The sequence below is a fragment of the Chelon labrosus genome (genome assembly GCF_963514085.1).
Source record: "Chelon labrosus genome assembly, chromosome: 9".
Lineage (NCBI taxonomy): Eukaryota > Metazoa > Chordata > Actinopteri > Mugiliformes > Mugilidae > Chelon > Chelon labrosus.
In genome coordinates this window covers 27,987,609-28,000,676 of record NC_140359.1, presented here as the reverse complement: position 1 = coordinate 28,000,676, position 13,068 = coordinate 27,987,609, and positions in this window count along the sequence as shown.

Below are 13,068 nucleotides of genomic sequence, written 5' to 3'. Positions count from 1 at the left end.
CATAATGTTATGCCTGATCGGTGTATTTCCCCCAAACCATATTTATTTGATTTTCAGACTTTTAACATGCTCAGAGTTTAAAGCGGTCGTGCTGACATTTGACGCGTGGAGGCGTTTTCTTGCCTGCTCGGCTCGTTGGTTCGTTCTTCTGGACCACCGAATAGAAAGTAACCGTGATAAAGATGAAAGCCAAGGACACGCCCACTCCCACCACAACAGGGATGTCATGCTTCTCCAGCACGGGCAGCCATGATGGCGACCGCTGTGTCACTCTGGAGGACACAAGACAAACAAACCTAATAGTTTCAAGGCACATTTTACCACCACCGGCCTGCATCTTCTCTTTTTGACCTACCTGAGATCATTGCTGGTTGTAGCATTCAGCTGATCTGACCTGTTGACATGATGGACGCCCTCAGCCTCTAGTGTTGAGCGGCTAGGACGGATTGTAGAGAATAAAAGCTCTGTAGGTTGCGTAAAGGGATGGATTGTTGGAAGCTCAAGATAAAACTTTGGTAAAAAACTCAAGTTGAATGACCGTTGAGGATGAGATGTCTGCTGTAAATGAATTCGCTTGGTTTGAGTGAGCTGCAAAAGGGTCGACGCCTCGTGGTCGGATTGAGAAAGTGACCCTTTGGTGACAGGTTGGCGAGTCCCAGTCTGAAATGTGTGTGTTTCAGCTTCTGACGCAGCTGTGGAGGTGATTAAATGCGAGTAGCTTGTTTCAGTTTGTGATACAGGGTTCTGCGTTGGAGTCGGCACATGCGAATCAAATTTGAGCAAGTCGAATGGTTCTCCCACTGGACGCCTCGATGGCGGTTGAGACGCAGTGTGGACGTCCCGAGAGTCTGGCTGCACAAACAATTCATTGCTGACTTGTGTTTGTGATGATGTCGGGCTCAAACGGGGTTGACTTCCGCTGGGTAGGTAGCGGAGCGTTGCACCTAGAACTTCTCTGGTGAAAGGTGGATGACTGGTCATTGGCAACTGGGTGTGGAGAGACTGGAAGTTTGGATGGGGGGGAGGGGGTAATATCAACGGCTGCATCTGTGTGACTAAAGGCCGAGTGGGGCTGGATGTTGGCTGGTTGAGGCGGAGCTGCAGTTTCAAAGCAGCCACGGATTTCCTGGAAAATGGAGGAAATGTGGTTCCACTGTTGGAGCTTGAGCCTGAAAACAAAGACATGCATTCAATACATAACAACTTGGGTTAATCTGAACAGCTCTAGTCGTTGGTTCTATCAGTTAACCTGTGCTAACCATATTTAAACCTTAACCCTTAATGTGTATTGGGTCATTTTTCAGCTATATTGCTTATGACCACATTTATTTGCGAGTATTTCATTATGTCAATCATTTTCTATATTAAACAGATATATAATAAATACTGTTTATCATGTTTATAATGTCATTTCTTGCATTAATCTACCAAATCCAAATAATCTGGCATGGAAAAAAATACTTTTAGAGCTTCTGTCTACATCAGAAAGTTGATGCACCAATTTCAATACAATTTTATTTACACTGATCAAGCATAACATTATGACCACCTTCCTGATATTGCTTAGATCTCATCAGAGAATGGACGGGGGGGTGGTTAATTTGGTCTGTTAATGACAAGATAGTCACCTGCTACAACACCAGTCTTATAGAGCTGAAGACCTGGATGAAACGTTTCCAAGAAAGTCCAGCTGACCTTGTTTCAGCTTTTTTGGATCCACCATGACCTGGACGACTAAGAACCTTCACAGATGACACTGTGGATCAGGCTGGTTCCGGTGCATCCCACAGATACTTGATCAGTTTGGGATCTAGTGAATTTGGAGGCCAGGTCAACACCTTGTGTTGTTAGGGTTAGGGTTGTCATTGCTATGGGGTGGGGGTGCCTGGTCTGGTCTAGGTGGGTGCTACATGTCTAAGTAACATCCACACCAATGAATACCAGGTCCAGAAGTTTCCCAGCAGAACATTGAACTGTCACAAGATGGTCAATGTGATTCACTTCTCCTGTCAGTAGTCTTAATGTTGTGGCTGATCGGTCTGTATAGCACCAATAACAATCCCTCACCTTGCTAGATGTTGAACCTTGTGTCAGTGTGTCTGTCTGATGACTGGAGCTGTAGTTTTTAATACATACATGTTGTTTCCTCTCGCTGCTCTTCTACATGTGGATGATGGGTCGTCCTAAGCTGTTGTTCAGCCATGAAGACGTTTGACTTGGAATCTGGCAGCTTTCCACCGGGGTTCGTGCTCTAGACGATATAAAAAAGAAGACTTTTAGATTCAGGACGGACAAATCAAGCAAACCACACAGCAGGTGTAATACCAGAACGACGACGTCATCCACCGACAGCAGAAAGTCACCACGTATGAAGCCGTTAAAGTAAGAATCAACTGAAAGCACACAAAATAAACACACACTACACACAACACAAGCCACAGCAGAGATTATCATGTCGTTACTCACAGCAGACAAAATCTGTCTTGTCTGCTTGCCTCTATCATCTGGATGCTCTTCAGCTTAGGACGGCATGAAAAAGAATCAGCAAGGAAAAGAAACATGTGCACGCAAACATCCTCTTTAAATCTGTGTATACTGCAGAATTAAACATGTACTGCAGAGTAGATGTAGTAGTATGGCATACTAAATATTAAAACAATGAGCCGACGTGGAGGTACCTGTGATGGTGAGGGTCGTACGTCTCTGGTGCCGTCCCACTCGGTTCTCAGCGGTGCAGAAATATTCCCCTGCATCAGAAGACTGCACACTGGGAATATGCAAGGCCCCATCTGCTACACAGGCAACAGTAATGGTTAACTCATAAATTAAAACGGTTTCAGCTACACTTTGAACTCACCATCAGTGTGTCTGTGTTGAGTTGGACCGATGGGGACACGTGTCTCTGCTCCGCCCCGCGTCCAGGTGTAAGTGATGGGCTCAATCCCTACAGCTCTGCAGGGCAGGACCACCGACGCCCCCGTCCTGCAGCTCACGTGACCTGCAAACGTGACTATGACTGGGCTCGCTGGGGGGAGGAGCGGTGTACCGAGGACAATAAGAAGGTTAATTCACTCATTTTGGTTTGCTATTTATCATTTATTACTATCTATTTAAACCAATATATCCTTTATTATGATTAAGTAGCAAATCAAATGTAATTATTTTCATTTATTTTGTGCCAAATATTATATAATGAACATTTAATTCATTATTTTTCCATTATTTCTTCCTTTATTACTTTTTCACTATCTATTTAAATTTATATTTAGTTTTTTGTTATGTTTAAGTTCCCATTGAATCACTTAAATTACTTTTTCTATTACAGCTAACTGTTTTAATTTGGATTTCTATGGCTTTTTTATTGGTCTGCAATCTTCTTCCTGCACGTTCAGTCACCTCAGTTGCAGAGGAAATCTTGAAATAAATCATTAAATAGATTAAAGTCAGTTTATGTTCTGTAAGTACCCCACTCCAGCTGTAAACACCATCATAATAAAGTTACCAGCCACTCTGAGCAGCGCCGTGCTCTGGCTTTGTCCCACCGCGTTGGAGGCCTCGCACACGTACACGCCCTCATCGTAGCTCCTGGCGGACTGGATGTAGAGGCTGGCGTTCCTCAGACTGAGCGAGAGACGTGGAAACTGTCACGAGCCGTAATCCTTCGTTCTTCCATAAAGCGACGTCACGTTTACTCACCCCAGCGCGATCTTGCCTCCGGTCTGTTTGGAGGGGCCTCTCTTCATCCAGCTGATGGAAGGTAGAGGGTGACCGGACACCTGACACTCCAGCACCACGCGAGCACCCACGGGGACCGTCAACACCTGGGGCCACAGCTTCACCGATGGAGGCGCTTCCAGGAAGAACAACAACAAAAATACTTTTATCACTTATACTCACGTATCACGTATACTGGTAGATGTGCTGTAACTTCATACCCAGCACGGTTAGTGTTGCCCGTCTGGAGGTGAGGAACCGTTGAAGGTGGATGTTTGAGGCCCTGCAGAAGTAGCTGCCACTGTCAAACTCCTGGATCCTGGAGAGAAGAATAACTAAACACTTTAAAAAGCATGAACTGTGGTTGCAGGTTGCAAGAATTTTTGCAAGGCAATTCTTTATTCCAAAATTTGCACCAGCACACAGTTTAAGGGATGCCCCCAGCTGGCCCATGGATTAGAACCCAGAACCTTCTTGCTGTGAGGCATCGGTGCTAACCACCACAGGGACAGTGCAACATTAAATAAACACAGAAATTTAAAATGAAATACAAGAGAAGCTGCATGTTTTGATATTGCACATGAGAGAATTAAAGATCTGCAAACGTAGGCAAGTTATTGCACAGGTATTAAAGATGTTCTTGTGTGTCTGAGGAGGATAATTCACACCTGTGGAAGAAGAGATCTCCACTGGGCAGCACGGTCACGTGAGCTGTGGGAGAAAGAAGCCGGTTGTTTCTGAACCAGGACACCTCTGGAGCTGGTCTGCTGTGTGGAGGCCTGCAGGACATCGTCACATTTTCACCCGTCCTCACCGTCAGGTTTGTGGGCTGCTGCACAAAACTCCAGTCCATCTCTGCAAACACAACACGCTGGTCACTTAAAGACCAGATCTTTGTGGATCACATTGTTAATGCTGAAGCTGCTGAAGCAGAAACTAAAAGGGGGAAAGTACATGATTTATATTTTACCAAGACATTTTGCTCAATTTAAGTCAAACAGTTGGTCATACAGTACCGGCTGGAAGTAGGAAGGCTGGTTGTGACTTGACTGTCTCCTTCTGATTGGACGCTTCACAGTGATAGGAGCCCTCGTCCTCTTTGGTCACATTTCTGAGGATTCATGACCAGAGATTCAACTTTAAAGTTTATCAGGCTCCACACAATCAGTTAAAAAGGAGCCAAAGCTGCACAGTGTGGATCATCCTGGTGAACACGCTCAAAGTGGCTGAATTTAAACACAACATCAGTGTTTGTAACATTAAAATAACACATATTTTAGTCGAGTATAACCTGTTGTAATAAACAAAACGTGCAAATATATAATAGATGCACCAGTAGGAACTGCTGCATCTTGGGCTGCATCATAAACCGACACCAAACGCTGGCAAATTAAATAAATAAATAAATAATAAAATAAAAGAACAATATAGAATTAATATTCCCGTTTGTCCCGTGCAGCGTTGGACCTGAATGTGAGCAGCTGTCCATTGTTCTGGAGGCTGAACGAGGACGAGCAGTTTGTCAGGAGGCAGCCGTCTTTGAACCAGTGCACCATGGGAACAGGGAAGCCGCGGACGGCGCAGTGCATGGAGACTTCGGTTCCCATGGCGACGGTGATGTTGTCAGGGCCCTGGATGATCTGCAGCCTCCTGGGGACTCCTACGAGAGAGAGAGACATGAACAGGCTACGATGTTCACCTCAGGAATTATCCAGAGACATGAGAGAAGGACCTGTACTCACCCCTCACAGTCAGCTTAGCTGCTCTGCTCTCCTTGCTGATGTTGAGTGAAGGATTGTGCGTGACGCAGACGTACATCCCGTCGTCCTCTAATGTGACGTTGAAGAGATGCAGAGTGCCGGATGTTTTCTTCTGCTGGCCTCCCCCGTACTCACCCTCAACAGGAAAAACACAGTTGGAGGCAGAGGATCATAAATCTGAGTCAAACGGTGCAACAACGTTAAATCGTCTGTCTTCTCTCATGCTGATTCTTGAGTTCTATGAAAAGGTAGCACACGATGGGGGGGTGGGGGTGGGGGTCCATATAATGAGGCTTTTGAGGCTCCTTGATGGTTGTGAATTCTTGAAATGAATTTGCATTTGTATGCTTTCCAATCATTGCACCCTGTGTCTTGTTCAGTGTGCAAGCTCTGCAGGAACATGAGCACAAACTGAACATCTAACAGGACCAGATTCACTCTGAACATTTGGGCTTGTCAGAGCAGAAGAAGAACAGTTACCTGTACACTATACTGCCAAAAGTATTCACTCACCCATCCAAATAATTGAATTCAGGTGTTCCAATCACTTCCATGGCCACAGGTGTATAAAATCAAGCACCTAGTCATGCAGACTGCTTCTACAAACATTTGTGAAAGAATGGGTCGCTCTCAGGAGCTCAGTGTATTCCAGCGTGGTACTGTGATAGGATGACACCTGTGCAACAAGACCAGTAGCTACTGAATATTCCACAGTCAACTGTCAGTGGTATTAGGACAAAGTGGAAGCATAAAACGTAAAATGACAGAGCGGGGTCAGTGGATGCTGAGGCGCATAGTGAGCAGAGGTCGCCAACTTTCTGCAGAGTCAATCTCTACAGACCTCCAAACTTCATGTGGCCTTCAGATTAGCTCAAGAACAGTAGAGAGCTTCATGGAATGGGTTTCTATGGCCGAGCAGCTGCATCCAAGCCATACTTCACCAAGTGCAATGCAAAGCGTTGGATGCAGTGGTGTAAAGCACGCCACCACTGGACTCTAGAGCAGTAGAGACGTGTTCTCTGGAGTGATGAATCATGCTTCTCCATCTGGTAATCTGATGGATGAACCTGGGTTTGGTGGTTGCCAGGAGAACGGTACTTGTCTGACTACATTGAGCCAAGTGTGAAGTTTGGTGGAGGGGGGATTATGGTGTGGGGCCGTTTTTCAGGAGCTGGGCTTGGTCCCTTAGTTCCAGTGAAAGGAACTCTGAATGCTTCAGCATACCAAGAGATTCTGGACAATTCCATGCTCCCAACTTTGTGGGAACAGTTTGGGGATGGCCTCTTCCTGTTCCAACATGAAGAACGGTTAAAAATTCCCATAAACACACTCCTACACCTTGTGGAAAGCCTTCCCAGAAGAGTTGAAGCTGTCATAGCTGCAAAGAGTGGGCCGACAAGTGAAAAACTACTTCTTTATTGTTAGCACCTTCTACTTTTCAACTCTGAACATATTAAAAACACTTAAGGATCAAATGTGACCTATTGTTTTCTTGTCAGTCTCACATATGGCCTGACAGCAAGTGAGGCAGCGCTGGGCTAGTACATATGCTGAATCTACTTGCTTTTAGTCTAAAAACAATTCTTTTTAGATATCTATGGGTTCTTCGAGGCTAGATAGATGTACTTGCTTTTGTTTTCTTGCAGCGGAGGCTTCATTCTCTTAAGACTGTGAGAATTTTTTGCAGCAGCAGATGATACAGTGAGAACAGAGAGTCACGAACAACCATATTTAGAAATGAAATGCAGGTAATGGAGGCTGTGGTTAAGACTAAACAGTAATACACGTATCTAGATGAAACAATGGGAGAATGAAAAGGAGGTGGAACCTTCATAAAAGATATCAGATGATCAGATTTAAAATGCTGTCACAGCTGCAGTGAACGCCTCTTTATCAAAAACACAAACCGGAATTTAGCATTTCTGCTTAAACTGCTGATAAGGTCTGATTTCTTAGAAGTGTCGTGCAGATAAGCTACCAGTATTTACATATGTCTGTTTATGTGTACACATCAGAGAATGAAGATGGTGGAGGATGCACGTAAAAATAAAATAAAACACAAGGATTTATCTCCAGAGATCCTGCTACCAATGATAGTGGCATCTCTGTTATTTATTCTCACTTCATGCAGGCTGTGATTTATAAACGTCGTACATGTAGCCCCTCTCACGGCGTCTCCTACCATGAATCCATGCTCCGTGTCCTTGTCCTCTCCTAACAGTGCTCACCTGTATCTGTCTGCCCCTCGTGACCACCTCTCCATCTCTGAGCCAGGTGATGTTGGAGGGAGGAGAACTTTCTCCCGACACACACTGGAAGAAAACCGCCTCTCCTTCTCTGACCGTCTGGTTCTGAGGACTGAAGAAAACATCCTCCAGATCTGGAACAATACAGACGATTTAATGTACATGACATGTGTTCAGATATGTTCACGTAATAAAGGAGGACACTGAACTCTGAACTCTGCACCATGTAATAGAATAACAACAGAGCTCCTCCTCTAAAAGGCTCAGAGAGGAACCAATAAATCCAGACAACTCACCCTCTGTGTGACAGACGACACTGGACTTATTAGAACAAGGACATGTCTTTATACATTTAATTCATTCATTTTATCTATCTGTCCATCCATCCATCCATCCATCCATCCATCCATCCATCTGTCCATCCATCCATCCATCCATCCATCCATCCATCCATCCATCCATCCATCCATCTGTCCGTCCATCAGTCCATCCACCCATCCATCCATCCATCCATCCATTTATCCGTCCGTCCATCTGTCCGTCCATCCATCCATCCATCCATCCATCCATCCATCTGTCCATTAGACCATCCATCCATCCATCCATCCATCTGTCCGTCCATCAGTCCATCCACCCATCCATCCATCCATCCATCCATTTATCCGTCCGTCCATCTGTCCGTCCATCCATCCATCCATCCATCCATCCATCCATCTGTCCATTAGACCATCCATCCATCCATCCATCTGTCCATTCATCTGTTCATCCATCCATCCATCCATCCATCCATCCATCCATCCATCCATCCGGGTGGTTGCTCTTGTTGCCGTTAGCTACAACCTCAGCTTTAACCTCATTCTCATGAATCCCTGAGCCGACTCACCCAGGTGGGACGAGAGCGCCAAGCCGGACAGGACGAGCAGGCAGAGGTGGGAAGTCATGTGTAGGTGCAGACAGATGGAGACGGAGACTTGCATCCTACTGCAGAGCTCCCTGAGAGACACGAGGAAACCAGCGTACAGCTTCATCCATGATGGGGTCAGCTGGAGAAGACACGTCAAAGAGAGAGAGCTTTACTTCTCTTTAGTCACGCTCACGCTTCAGACGCTCTGGTAGCGTCTAGGTTTAATATAAATGAACTTCTGAGAACTGGGAGCACGTCTGAAGGATCTGTCACATCATTGGGTTGAGTTATAGAAGCAAAGCAGCAAATTAATGCAAAAGTGGTTCAACCTTCACAAATAACTGAGAGGAAATGAGTGATACTGTTATCAAATGAATCTGGTGTACATTCATAACAGCACCTGTTTCAGTCAGTCACCACTAGTGACATTCTCATGACCTTCACAGTTTAACCACATTAAACTCAATGACTCACTGAGTTTAACGTGAAGGAGGAAAGAGACGTGAAAATGTTTCAGAGATTTGCACCATGATTCACCACCACCACATCCCCCGTCCCACAGCTGTCACTGCCGCACCGCCAACCTGCCACCGCCGCCGCCGCCGCCGCCTGCATGGATCCACTTTTGATCAGTTCCCAGCAAATGTATTCAGCAGATGAATTTAACATCAGCCCCTCTCTTTCTCCTCACACCCTTGCCCTCCCTTCTCCCTTTGCTTCGGTCCTATTTTGGTTATGAGTCCGCGGCGCCGCGGCGAGCTCAGCTTTGTCCTCTTCAGTCGCTTGAATGGGCCCCAGCCACTTTATAGAGCTCGCAAACCGTGGCCCTCCACTCAATGAAAGTGACATGAAAAGAGGCTGCGGAGCTTTGTACTGTGAAGATCAGTTATTGGTCGCTGCGAGGGGAGCTGCCGTCTGATCATATAGGCTTTCATGATCCTCAGTATGGCCATGTAAGGGAGGGCCCGTCCTTCTTCTTCTTCTTCTTCTTATTTGTATTGTTTTTGTTTGAATGCAGAATTTCACTTATGCACCGATGAAGTTGGGCGAGCAAACATGCAAAATATATAGTTTTGATCTCTAAAAGATAAATGGTTAAAAGTGGATGTGCAGGGATGAAGGTTGAAGGGAGATCAGAGACTAATGTGAGGATCTAGACAACAACCCAACAAGTGTGTTATTAACATTTACACCAAAATATGAGACAATACAAAAAAAACCCAGAAAGATAATATAATTTGATGGAATTAAATGATTGCAAAAGTATAAAAAGCAAGTGTTTCCAGTCTTTTTCCAGCATTTAGAAGACGGTAGGATCAGCAGCGATGAAATGCACAAAAGAGTGGAATAAAAAACTACATGAACAGACATTAGTCATGAGGGTTGAGCTGGAGCTCAGTGGGTCACTCACTTGATGCTAAGAGCCCCGGGGGTGTGTATTTGTTTGACTCCCAAGGCTCGGGACAGATCATTTACACTCTTTAGCATGTCATTAAGACGTCTTTTTTAGCCCACTTGCACGCTGATATCTCAAAAGCATAACACGGTCTGTGCGCTGCATGCAGCATCCAAACAGTGTCACCGGTCAGGTACATGCAAGGAACCAAGATGGAGACACAACCAGCTCCTTGGAGGATTACTGGTTAGTTAATAAACTTCATTTTTTAGTTATGGAAACATGTCTTTGTGTGTAATGAAATCCTTCCTTTACTGTCCACAATGAAAAAAGCTGCAGAAGCTGTTGGAGCATCAGTCAGCAGGAGCGTGCAATCAAACAAACAAGTAGTAGTTACTTTTTTCTACTAGTTTTCTTCTACATTTGATGCTTTAAATCAAATCTAGATCATATTTTGTTCGTTTCAGTGAAATACAAACAATTAACAGGAGGTTTTTAATTTTTATTCTCGTCTGTTTTCACTGCACCGACTTTAAATGTGAGCTCACATGTTAAATGATTCTTACTGGAATTATTATTAAAGCCGATCATGCACACGGCACGGCAGGAATGTCCAGACATATTTGTCCCTTAGTCCATGATACAAACCATTTTAAACTAATATGATACAGGTAGAAGCATTAAGGCAAAAAGAATCAAACTAAAAGCTTAAATAAATGCATTTAACATGTAATTTAAAACTAGGATAATTAAATAGTTAAATAAGCAGCTAGATCTCACAGTTCTTGTCCATATTTTAACAACTTTTATTTATTGCTTCTTTATAATTAATGTAAAGCAGATATATATACAGTATATATATACATATATAAGAACATACAGATTCAGCAGCTGACGTGTAACATGCTGCAGTGTGTCCTCAGAAACTAAACAAGGACTGTGTTTCCATTACGCCTAAATAAATCTTATCATCTGATCGATCAGATCCATGTAACTGAGACTTACTCTGGTTTGTCATCAGCCCACTCCACCCCTCTACTCACTCAGGTTTCTTGTCGTTCTCTCTTCTCCTGATGCATTCGCTTCCAGCTGGGAGAGACCAACAAGCCGACAGAGCCGCCTGCATGATCTGGACGCCCTCCTCCTCCTCCTCCTCCTCCTCCTCCCCCCTCACACACACACCTCCACCACAACATGTGCATTCTCATTCAAAGCCAGCAGCTGTAACGATGCACAAAACCCCTCTAATTGTGTGTGCCATTATTTAGACGGTGAACAAAATGTGTCAGAGAATATGAGTCTGTGCATGCATGAAGAGCATGTGGACGCAGAAACACAACCTGCCTGGCTGGCTGCGTGGACACTGGCTGAATGGACAGTTCCAAATGTCCAGGCCACGGTTAAGCTCTTCCACATCAAGCTGGGGAAAGCCATACTTCAATTCTGCAGGGCTAAACCTTTTTACCTTGACGGAAAGTTGGGGAATAAAAAAGTCTTAAGTAACTTAAGTGATAAGTGATCTGGCTGGATCTGGATCTTTGTACCATAAATGTGTAGGTGCATTACAGTGCGTCTTTGACCCACTGAGTAAATGTTTGGGGTTTGCAGTCCTTCCACTCGACCAGAATCAGCTGTTTTGCAGAGAGTGTGAGGGACTCTGCCCTAGTTAGACCCAACTGGTCGGCAGTGACACCCAACAACCCAATTAAAGGGCCTGGTGATATTGGCTGACTCAGAAACCCTGACATAATGTCAAATATGGACATCCAGTAGCTGCCTGATTTAGTGCAAGACCAGAACCTGTGGGTATGTGACGCTGGGCTGCACTTATATCGGTCACATAATGAGTCTACATCAGAAAACCGTTTAGACAACCTGATCTTTGTCCAGTGCTCAAAGCGGCCTCCCAGGATTCCTCAGCAATAGACTCGACCAAACTCATCTACACGTTGTGATTTTATAACAGAAATAGAAGAAGGTGAGAGCGCCATCAGTGTCCTATAACTGGCTGATATTGTACCCTTGAATGATGATGGTTGGTCCAGCATACGGTCATAGGGTGAGGAGGAGGAAGGTTGATTCGGAAATACGGAGGAAATATTCTGAACAAAGTCAGGAATTTGGAGACAGAGAAAGAAGTGAGTTTTGGGAAAGGTGCGTTATATTTTTAATGTCGACGTGATCGCACTAGTCTGTAAATCTGTGCTGATTTCTACAAATCTTTCAATGACTTTTGTTCAGTTCCTTAATTTATCAACCCCCAAAGAGTGAATTCTATGTCTGCATTTAACCCAGGGGTGTCAAACATACAGCCAGCGGGCCAACACTGGCCCACCAGACGGTCCAATCTGGCCCATTGAGAGGAATGCAATGCAATTTTTCAATAAAAGTAACTCACTAACCTCCTTTAGATGAGTGTGGGGTGGTTGGAGCCTATCCCAGCGGTCATTTGGGTAAGTAGTGGGGTACAACGTGGACTCTATCACAGGACAGCTCCGTTTAGCTATAAAAGTACTACTACTAGTACTGGAACTAAATCGTAGATGGCAGCAATAAACCAGAATTGAATTTATTTGTCTTTTAAAACTTCACGTTTTTCATAAAGTGTTTTTGTAAAAGGGTTAGATCATTAAATGTAAATATTTTCATAACGTACTTGTTCTTCTTTGCACAAAAAAAAAAAGGGAAACGTGAGTTTGATATCCCTGGTCTAAGCTGACATCAAAGTGACACTAAGTAATGATCATTAGAGCACACCTTAGCTCATCTGTCCACTTAACACAGAGCTGGTTGAACTATTTCCTGTAAAGTAGGTTAATGGGAGTTAATGGTGTCAGCTGCACCAACAGTCAATCAGCGTCTGTGGAGCAAAGTGTCTCTTTTAGGACAACATGATCAGAATAGAGGTCTGGGATTCTCAGACTGTATTTAAAAGTTTAAACACACAACATTTCCACGCGATGATTTCATGTCACGATATTTTAGTCTAGTCCCTCTGCTGCTGGAAGGACATGCTGATATTCCCATGATCAATGTGTGTTAATTAGC